Source organism: Triticum urartu, chromosome 5A, assembly GCF_056163025.1.
Source record: "Triticum urartu cultivar PI428250 chromosome 5A, HENAU_Tu73, whole genome shotgun sequence".
NCBI classification, from domain to species: domain Eukaryota; kingdom Viridiplantae; phylum Streptophyta; class Magnoliopsida; order Poales; family Poaceae; genus Triticum; species Triticum urartu.
This window is the reverse complement of record NC_141877.1, coordinates 227,466,957-227,478,558: the sequence shown is the minus strand read 5'-3', so window position 1 is coordinate 227,478,558 and position 11,602 is coordinate 227,466,957. Positions and strand designations below refer to the sequence as shown.

Below are 11,602 nucleotides of genomic sequence, written 5' to 3'. Positions count from 1 at the left end.
CTCCCGCAGGCATCCGCAACTACAAGAAAAGTATTAAGAATAAATTCTAACCATAACATTAAACTTTTGGATCCAATCGGTCCCTTACAGAATAGCGCATAAACTGGGGTTTAAGCTTCTGTCACTCTCGCAACCCATCATCTAATTGCTACTCCACAATGCATTCCCTTAGGCCCAAATATGGTGAAGTGTGATGTAGTCTACGTTCACATGACACCACTAAGGGAATCACAACATACATACTATCAAAATATCGAACACATATCAAATTCACATGATTACTTGCAACATGATTTCTCCCGTGAACTCAAGAACAAAGATAACTACTCACAAATGACAAACATGCTCATGATCAGAGGGGTATTAAATAGCATATTGGATCTGAACATATAATCTTCCACCAAATAAACCGTATAGTAATCAACTACAAGATGTAATCAACACTACTAGTCACCCACAAGTACCAATCTATAGTTTCGCTAACAAGATTGAACACAAGATATGAACTAGGGTTTGAGAGGATATGGAGTTGTTGAAGATATTGATGGAGATTTCCCTCCCCAAGATGGGAGAGTTTTTGGTGATGATGATGACGATGATTTCCCCCTCTGGGAGGGAAGTTCCCCCGACGGAATCTTTCCGCTGGAGGGCAAAAGTGCTCCTGCCCAAGTTCCACCTCGAGGTGGCGGCGCTTTGTCCCGAAAGTCCTCTCCTTGTTTTTTTAGGTCAAAATGACTTATATACCAAAAGATGAGCACCAGAGGTGGGCCGTGGAGGGCACAACCCACCAGGGCATGCCTGGGCAGCCTGGCGTGCCCAGGTGGGTTGTGCCCACCTGGTGGGCCCCCTCTGGTAGTTATTTTCTCCAATAATTCTTAAATAATCCATAAAAAATCTCCGTGAAGTTTCAGCCTATTTGGAGTTGTGCATAATAGGTGGCCTGATGTAGCTTTTGCAGGTCCAGATTTCCAGCTGCTAGAATTCTTCCTCTTGGTGTGTGCCTTGCAAATTATGAGAGAAAAAGCATTAGAATTTCTCCAAAAAGCATTATTATGGATAAAACATTATAAATAACAGTAAGAAAATGTAACACCCGGAGAATCATGCTACAGTAACTCCAGACTAATGGTGCCAGGTCATCAAGATTAACTAAGCCAAATTGTCACTTGATAAAATCCAAGCCAATTTCAATATTTAAAATAAAGTCAAATAAATTGTTTCTCCAAACAGTAAAAATAAAATATTCAAAGTATTCTATAAATTCCTGGATCTTTATCTTGTTGAACCCAACATTATTTGACCCACCAATTAAATCCTAGAAAATTAATAAGTGGCCCAACAGTAGTTAAATTAACCATTTAAATATAAACCTAAGTTTATATATTTTCTTTTGGCCCTGAACTTTTGTGCCACCTAACAATATTTTGCTTGAATTATGAGCACAATTTCGTATTAAACAAAAATCAATTGCTATCTAAACTAAATAGAAAACAGTAGCAGGTTTATTATAGAAAGATAAAATAGGAAAATGGTTTTGTGCAATTAGGCCCAAGAATGCACAGGACTTGGCCCATCCCACACCATATGACGACCAGCGTCTCCTTCCTCGTGCGTGTCAGCACGCGAGCGGCTCGGATGCGCCATCGCCGACCGATGCGCGACAACGGTGCTCCCCAGTGGTCGCGGACGGCTACAAGACCTCGTCCCCAACCCCTCTGCGAACCCTAGTCCTCCTCCCCCTTCCTCCCGCGCCGTCTTTCTCTCCCCCACATCGCCCGACGCCACCGCCGCCGCGTCGTCGTCGTCACCCCGACCAAAGAGCTCGCCGCCGCGAGAGAACCTACCAGGAGCCTCCCTGCTCTCGTCCACTTCGTCACCGCCCACCAGCCCGAGCCGCGGGGCCTCCCTCCACCGAATCGCCTCGTCCCACGTCGTCGGGATCCCCCACGGCCGCCGCGGCCATCGCCGTCGATCTCCACCACCGGCGCCTCCCGGCCTCGCCGAGCTCGTCCACGGCCTCCTCGGGGTGAGCCTCCACCCGTTCCCCCTTTCTTCCCCTCTCCCCGACGCCGTTTGCAGCCGCCCAAGCTTCGGCCGTTGGCCGCGATGCAAGCCCGCGCCTCGCGCCACTGCGCCCCGTACGCGCCCCACCGTGCCCCTGGCCGCGTCCGGCCACGACCGGCCGCGCACCGGCCGTCCCCTCGTCGCACCCCGCCGCGTTGTGCATTGAGCCCGCAGCTGCCCTTGCCCGTGCGCGCCGGCAACTGCTGCTACTCGCGGCCGCTGCCTACTGCTTTGCCGTTGTTGCCGCTGAAGCTCTGCTGCTGTTGACTTCTTGCTACTACTCTTGCTTCCTACTGCTGCTTATTGCTGCTGTATCCACTAGTTTTCCGCCGGTGCTGCTCCGTGCTTATGTCGCTGCTCGGTTGATGGTGCTACTGCAGCCTGCTACCTCTGGTTGTGGCTGCTGCTGGCCACGGCCATGGGCCATGGCCGTGGTGTGTGTGAGTGTGGTGTGTGCTGTGTGTGTATGCAGCGTGGTGTGTGTGAGTGCACGTGTGTGTGAGTGTGTGTGGTGCCACATCGTGAGGCTGTCTATGCCTCTCGCCGGCCCTGCAATTAGATTAGGGACTAATCATCACTTAGCTGCTACACTTAAATCTGAGAATAGTTTCATACTTAAACCATACTTGAACCATACTCGTACATGTATCTCTCAAAACCATACTTGAACCATACCCGTTTAATGTCATTTTCAGCCCAACCAAAACTAAACCGTCTATTTTTTCCACCCAAACCAATTTAAACCCAATACATAACCGTGGGTTTAAACCCAATACATAACTATAGGTTTGCTTAAATGTATATATGATTGCACAAATCGACATGTTAAGAAGCAAATGACATAGAAAAGGCATAAGTGCATCTACAATAGTTTAGGTACAAAGTTATCGTTAAGATACGGTCAACACACAGCAAGAGTCAAAAAGACAATGCCCACGACTGAAAAGCTCACTGACAAGTGTATTAAAACCAATTGCTTAGCTAAAACACAAGCAAACACATTCGATTTGCATGCGTGGTGTTTTTCCATAATACAGAATTACGTAGTGCATCGCAGCATGTATGCGGATCAAAGATACTCAATGTCGATGCGTCCTTGCTTATTGCACACAACCAATGTCTAGAAACCGGTTTGGACCCATAGTTTATAGCCATTAATAACCGAATTGTTTAAGCCCATAACCAACTATACCCAAATTGGTTTCTTCACATACCCAAACCAAAACCAAACTAAAAAAGATTTAGCCCAATAAAACCTGAACCAATCAAACCCAAAGTAAGAACCGAACCGTTTCACCCAGTTTTTTAATAACCATTCTTAGGTTTAGCTACACTATGTCAATGGGTCCCCACTGCTAAATTAACTAGTTAAGCAAATCTATTAAAATACCAGTCTATGACAGGTAGACCCCCCCTCTAATTATACACTTAAAAAGAAATGCTAAAATATGTGCGAATGGCACATGGGCCCCATCTGTAGTTTTGACCAGTCAACAGTTGACTGTTGACTGGACTGTTGACTGGGTCATCTGGGCTCTCTAGCCCCACATGTAGTACACATGCACACAATGATGTGTACACTATTGGTACCCATAGCATTTAGCTAATTAATTTTTGAATTAATAATAATTTTAGAAAACGTTTAAAACCATTAAAATTAATATAAAATAATCCGCAACTCGAATGAAAATACTTTGTACATGAAAGTTTCTCAGAACGACGAGACGAATCTGGATACACAGCCCGTTCGTCCATCACACATCTCTAGCATAGCGAATACGTAACTTTTCCACTCTGGTTCACCTGCTCGAAAACGTGAAACACCAGGGATACTTTCCCGGATGTTTCCTCCCTTCATCGGTTTCCCATCCTACCGCGTTAGGTCACCCCTAGCACCGCGTATTGCCATGTTATGCTTTGTGATGCTTTAATTGCTCTATTATTTATTGTGTTCCCCTCCGTTACTTCTTTCCGGTAGACCCCGAGACCGCTGTCGGTACCCCTGTGATCGACTACATTGACGACGAACCCTTCTTGCCAGAGCAACCAGGCAAGCGCCCCCTTTGATCACCAGATATCGCCTACTCTTCTCTCTACTCTTGCATTAGAGTAGTGTAGCAAGTTACTGCTTTCCGTTAATCCTATTCTGATGCATAGCTTATCCTTGCTACTACTGTTGTTACCTTTACCTGCAATCCCAATGCTTAGTATAGGATGCTAGTTTATCATCAGTAGCCCTACACTCTTGTCCGTCTGTCATGCTATACTATCGGGCCGTGATCACTCGGGAGGTGATCATGGGTATATACTATATACTTTATATATGATACATGTGATGACTAAAGTCGGGTTGACTCGAGGAGTACCCGCGGTTGATTCATGAATTGGGGGCTAGAAGGATATACTTTCCCGACAGCCCTCTGTGTGGATCTTTGTGGCAAAGCGACAGGGCAGGTTGAGACCACCTAGGAGAGAGGTGGGCCTGGCCCTGGTCGGCGTTCGTGGTTATTTCAAGATAACACGTTTAACGAGGTCTTGGTATTTGATCTGAGTCTGGCCACTGGCCTATACGCACTAACCATCTACGCGGGGACAGTTATGGGCACTCGACGTCGTGGTATCGGTCGAAGCCTTCGTGACGTCAGCGACCGAGCGGCGCGCGCCGGATTGGACTGGAACGCCTGCTAGGTTAGGTCTGCTTCCAGCCGCCCTCGCAACGTGCAGGTGTGCAATGGGCGATGGGCCCAGACCCCTGCGCCATAGGATTTAGACCGGCGTGCTGACCTCTCTGTTGTGCCTAGGTAGGGCTGCGACGTGTTGATCTTCCGAGGCCGGGCATGACCCAGGAAAGTGTGTCCGGCCAAATGGGATCGAGCGTGTTGGGTTATGTGGTGCACCCCTGCAGGGAAGTTAATCTATTCGAATAGCCGTGATCTTCGGTAACAGGACGACTTGGAGTTGTACCTTGACCTTATGACAACTAGAACCGGTTACTTAATAAAACACACCCTTCCAAGTGCCAGATACAACCCGGTGATCGCTCTCTAACAAGGCGACGAGGAGAGGACCGTCGGGTAGGTTTATGCTACACAATGCTACTTGGTGAACTTACCATCTACTCTCTTCTTATGCTGCAAGGTGGAGGTTACCAGAAGCGTACTCTTCGATAGGACTAGCTATCCCCCTCTTATTCCGGCATTCTGTAGTCCAGTCCACATATGATACCCTTATTCCATTTGATACCAATGCATACATATGTAGTTTAGCTCCTTGCTTGCGAGTACTTTGAATGAGTACTCACGGTTGCTTTGCTCCCTCTTTTCCCCTTTCTATACCCGATTGCTGCGACCAGACGATGGAGCCCAGGAGCCAGACGCCACTGTCGATGACGACTACTACTACTCGGGAGGTGCTTACTACTATGTGCAGCCCGCTGATGACGACCAGGAGTAGTTTAGGAGGATCCCAGGCAGGAGGCATGCGCCTCTTTCGATCTGTATCCCAGTTTGTGCTGGCCTTCTTAAGGCAAACTTGTTTAAGTTATGTCTGTACTCAGATATTGTTGCTTCCGCTGACTCGTCTATGATCGAGCTCTTGTATTCGAGCCCTCCAGGCCCCTGGCTTGTAATATGATGCTTGTATGACTTATTTTATCATTAGAGTTGTGTTGTGATATCTTCCTATGAGTCCCTGATCTTAATCGTACATGTTTGCGTGTATGATCAGTGTACGATTGAATCGGGGGCGTCACAGAAAACATGATGCAAAATGGATGTATCATGCTCTCCAAGTCAAGAAGGTGTAGGATCTCTTTTATTCCTTATTGTAATCCATCTTCGGTAACCCTAGCCCTATCAATGTCCATATAAACCGAGGGTTGTAGTCATTGGGGTCACACTGATCTCGAGGTAGATCTACTCTATAAACCACGTTATACAATCAATACAATCAAGTAGGACGTAGGGTTTTACCTCGTCGAGAGGGTCCGAACCTGGGTAAACACTGTGTTCGTCGTCCCTTGTTACCCATCGATCCTAAATCCACAGCTCGGGACCCCCTACCCTGAGATCTGCCGGTTTTGACACCAACATTGGTGCTTTTCACTAAGTTCCGCTGTTGGATCATCGGAGGAATCGATGGCTAAACCAATTGTTAGAGATCTTGCCCACATAGAGGGCTCTCCTGCCCCTGGTCATCTCCTCGTGTTCGACAGTGTACTATTACGCGCCGATCGCACTGGCCACCCCGACAAGATCGAAGGCTTTGCTCCCGTAAAGGAGCTCACTGGCCCGAAGGCATCAACCCTAAGGCCAATTGACTTGCAAGGATCAAGCATCCCTCAAAGCCCAGCCCTAGAGCCGGGCTCTGGTAGATTGCCCGCTAAATCCCCTTCCGAATTGTCGGAGTGTTCGACACCTCCCCGTGCCCAGTCAATAGACCACTTAATAAACCTATTCCGTGTGATGGGGATCTCTGTTACCAGGTCTATGGCCTACGATAAGATCGGGCTTAAAACCGACGACTATGAAATCAACACCCCTCCGGTCACGCACCTCGTCGCCACCGTCGAAGAAGCCCAGGAGGGACCACAACCTCATAAGCTGAGGACGATATATACTCGAGTATCTAGCTCAGATTCAGATACCAACCCGAAGGCACATCCGGAGTCGGACCCCAGTGCAGAATCTAGCCTTGAGCTAATTCGGCTGCACGAAAGTCCAGATCCGGGTCGGGCGCGGTCCAAATCGGACATAGCACAACCGACCATCAAGGACGGCCACGGCCCGCGCCAGACGCGCACTAGTCCGGATCCGAACCATGCAAGGTTAGAGCCAGATGTAACTCAACGACCCATCAAGGATAGCCCGGGTCCGCGGCAGGAGGGGATCCTCGAAATTTTCCCACCCTCCCACCACGCGGAATACTCTCCGGATTTGAGAAGCCCAGACATATGGGACCTCATGTACGTCAAACAGCTACCAAACGAGACAGCCCACCACTATTGGGCTAGATTTCTCCTGGTAAAGAACAGGATGGCGCCTTGCTGTGACAAAGAAATAGTCGAAGCCTTCCAGTTTAACTGCAGGGATGAGGGCCTCCTAAACGCCCTCGCACGTCGCCGAATTCAATGCTTCACCAAACTATTGGACATGGTACGCAAATATTGCGCCATGGAGAACACATGGAGAGCGCAACAGATGAACATAGAGCCAAACCCCGCCGCACACCACGGAAGGCCTCGCTTTAAACGGCCTTACACAAACGGTCGCCGGAGCATGAGCCTAATGAAAAGAAAACCAGACCCAGATCGGTGTTAGACAAATTCCTGGATAAGTCGTGCCCAATACACTCGGTCTTGCTAGATGCAAACCCAACTCACAGACTTCGAGCTTGTTGGGTGGTAAGACAAGTGGCCAAATATGGCGAGCCAATCTTGGGCCTTACACCTCCAGACAAACAACCCTTGCCTACACCACAGGACCATAGTGTCCTCACGGTATACGAGACATTCGTTTCAAACAATAGAAGGAAAAAGGCTCTTCGACAGCTCAACCAAATATATCAGGTGACGGCCGCACAGCCATGGGCAGCCACGCCTATCACCTTCAACGAGAAGGATGAACCAAGCCCTCGCAACAACCACGCACCAGCCGCACTAGTCCTCGACACCATTGTCGACGATTTCTGGCTAACTGAAGTGCTGATGGATGGAGCTAGCAGCCTCAACCTCATTTATGAGGACACTCTAGACAAGATGCAGTTCAACAGGTCTCGCATCAAACGCAGTCATACCACGTTCTGAGGTATAATACCTGGAAGGGAAGCACACTGCTCGAGACGCACGATACTGGATGTTGTGTTCGGCAAACCCGATAACTACAGATCTGAACCCTTGCTATTTCACATTGTGCCTTTCCGTAGCGGATATCACGCCCTTCTAGGACGTGAGGCATTGTCCAGATGTCAGGCCATACCACATTACGGGTATATGAAACTCAAGATGCCAGGGCCCAACGGGGTGATCCCTCTTCAAAGCGACCCAAGCAAAGCCTTGCGAACCGAAAATAAAACGGCGTCACTCGCCCTAGAGGCACTATCTATAGCCCTCGCGGCCAAAGAGTTGACAGCGCTACTCACCACAATCAACAGGGATGATGTGGTTCTCAGTAAAAGACAAAGGCCCACATAATTTAAGCCAGCGGACGAAATAGTCAAATTTCAAGTGCACCCAACAGATCCCAATAAAACAACATCCGTAGGAGCATAGCTGGACCCCACAGTTGATGAAGCGCTAAGGACATTCCTGCGTGAAAAGTGGGAAATATTTGCCTGACACCCATCAGATATGCCAGTAATACCACGAAGACTAGAAGAGCACAACCTCAACATCTTGAAAGGCTTCAAGCCAGTGAAACAAACCTTGTGCCGATTTTCCGAACCGAAAGGGCAGGCCATGGGCGAAGAGCTTGCAAAACTGCTAGAGGATGGATTCATCCGCGAGATCAAGCACCCCGAGTGGTTAGTAAATTTGGTTATGGTACCCAAGAAGGACAAGTCCTGGCGGCTCTGCGTCGACTTGAAAGACCTCAACAAAGCTTGCCCCAAGGATCCATTCCCTCTGCCAAGGATAGACTAGATCATCGACGCCACTGCCGGACATAACTCGTTATGCTTCCTCAACACATACTCCGGACACCACCAAATCAAGATGAAGGAGTCCGATCAGGCAGTAACCACATTCATCACCCTCCTACAACCCCTTCTACTTCAACACAATGCCGTTCGGACTAAAAAACGCGGGAGCCACATACCAGCGCATGATTCAAACATGCCTCAAAAACCAAATTGGCAAAACAGTCGAAGCATATGTGGACGATGTGGTTGTGAAAACCAAAAACTCCAACCAACTGATAAATGACCTACGTCAAACCTTCGACAACCTGTGGGCCTACGACATATGGCTCAACTTGGAGAAATGTGTCTTCGAAGTACCTGCCGGAAAGCTACCCGGATTCATATTTTCCCATATAGGAATCGAAGCCAATCCAGTCAAAATTAGAGCGCTATCTCAGCTCGCAATACCAACAGAGCTTAAGCATGTCCAGAAGCTGGCAGGATGCGTGGCCGCCTTGAGCCGCTTCATATCCCGCCTTGGAGAAAAGGCATTGCCACTCTACAAACTTCTTAAAAAGACCAATAACTTCCAATGGACAGATGAAGCAACCACGACACCCAAAGAGATTAAGACACTCCTCGCCGGCAATCCTACCCTGGCCGCACCCGGCATTGGCGAACCCATGCTACTATACATCTCGGCCACCAATCAGGTGGTTAGTGATACGTCTCCAACATATCTATAATTTTTGATTGTTCCATGTTGTTATCAAGCTTCAAAATATCGGATATCGGGTTTGTATCAGTGTGGCTTTGACATATCGGATGTGAGATATCGGGTGATATATCGGACGATATGTAGATATATCGGCGAACACCTGTCTAGTTTTTTTCATTATTCTTGTTCAAAACATTTACTTTTAATAAAAGAAAATGTGATGTTAATGCTTTAACATAACACTTTTAGGTTCCTAGTTTACTAACTTGTTAATTAAGAAACAATTAAGGAAATATTCACAAAATCGTTACTCTATGATTAAAAAAAGTATGATATATATGCATTTGTATGAAACATTGTGAATGACTTTAATAATATATAATGACATTGTAAATGCATAATCTTATTTCACTGTTATCCAATAAAGAATTGTTGTCATCTTTGTATCGTTCTATATCGATGGACATATCGGGCTAGTTATCGACCATATCGGTCGATATTTCGATCGATATCGGATGATATGTTGGAAAATGATATTTGCAAAATGATATGTTATGTTTATATCGGTGGAGCCCCAAAAGTGATATATCGGCCTATATATCGGTCGTATCAGTCTTGGATGGTTTATAATCATTTTATATCATTTTTTGGTACTAACCTATTGACATAGTGCCAAGTGCCAGTTGCTCTTTTTTGCATATTTTTTACACCGCAGGTAATCAATATCAAATGGAGTCCAAACACAGCGAAACTTTTGTGGAGTTTTTTGGACCAGAAGACATCCAATGGGCCGGAGAAGCGCCTAGGGGGGTGCCCTGAGGGGAGCACAACCCACTAGGGCGTGCCTGGGGGCTCAGGCACGCCCTGGTCGGTTGTGCCCACCTTGGGTGCCCCCCAGACCGCCTCTTTACTTTATAAATACCCCAATATTCCAGAAACCCTATGGAAGTCAATGAAAATCAATTCCAGCCGCCGCAGAGTCCAGAACCATCAGATCCAATCTAGACACCATCATGGAGGGGTTCACCACTTCCATTGGTACCTCTCCGATCATGCATCAAAAGTTCTTTGTAGACCTTTGGGTCTATAGTTAGTATCTTGGAGATCCATATGATGTAATTCTTTTGCGGTGTGTTTGTTGGGATCTGATGAACTTTGAGTTTATGAACAGATCTATCTCTTTTTATCCATAAAAGTTATTTGAATCTTCTTTGATCCCTTATATGCATGATTGCTTATAGCCTCGTATTTCTTCTCCATTATTTGGGTTTTGTTTGGCCAACTTGATTTATTTATCTTGCAATGGGAAGAGGTGCTTTGTAGTGGGTTCGATCTTATGGTGCTTGATCACAGTGACAGAAGGGGAATCGACACATATGAATCATTGCTACTAAGGATAAAACGATGGGGTCTATTTATACATAAATAGATCTTGTCTACATCATGTTATTGTTATTATTGAATTACTCTGTTTCTCCATGAACTTAATACACTAGATGCATGCTGGATAGCGGTCGATGTGTGGAGTAATAGTAGTAGATGGAGGCAGGAGTCGGTCTACTAATCTTGGACGTAATGCCTACATAATGATCATTGCCTGGATATCGTTATTATTATTTGAAGTTCTATCAATTGCCCAATAGTAATTCATTTACCCACCGTTTGCTATTTTTCTAGAGAGAAGTCACTAGTGAAACCAACGGCCCCCGGGTCTCTTTCTCATATTATTTGCCTTTGCGATCTATGTTATTTGCCTTTTATTTTCAGATCTATTAAACCAAAAATACAAAAATACCTTGCTGCAATTTATTATTATTTATTTTATTTGGCGTTTGATCTATCAATCTACTACAATTTATTCACGTCCGTTTGCCAATTTCTAGCATCGTTACCCGAAAGGGATTGACATCCCCTTTAATACGTCGGGTTGCGAGTATTTGTTATTTGTGTGCAGGTGCCATTTACGTATTGTTGCTTGATTCTCCTATTGGTTCGATAACCTTGATCTCATCACTGAGGGAAATACCTACCGTCGTTGTGCTGCATCATCCCGTCCTCTTTGGGGAAATACCGATGTAGCTTCAAGCCGCATCAAAAGGAATTTCTGGCGCTGTCGCTGGGGAGGATCATCAAAATCTACTAGGTTCCTAATCACAAATCTCATCTCCTCGCAATTTACATTATTTGCCACTTGCCTCTCATTTT

The 11,602-nt window shown here is 46.5% G+C and overlaps 1 long non-coding RNA gene across 2 annotated transcripts; it reads left to right on the top strand.

The window, feature by feature from the left end:
- Positions 1–906: 906 nt before the first annotated feature.
- LOC147970872 (uncharacterized) lies at positions 907–6,986 on the top strand. Of its 2 annotated transcripts, XR_015604346.1 has the most exons (3): positions 1,599–2,026; positions 4,043–4,114; positions 5,417–6,986. It is a non-coding gene; the product is annotated as an uncharacterized LOC147970872 (long non-coding RNA). The 2 variants fall into 2 exon arrangements; XR_015604347.1 differs by lacking the exon at positions 4,043–4,114 and having other exon boundaries at positions 907–2,026.
- Positions 6,987–11,602: the final 4,616 nt, after the last annotated feature.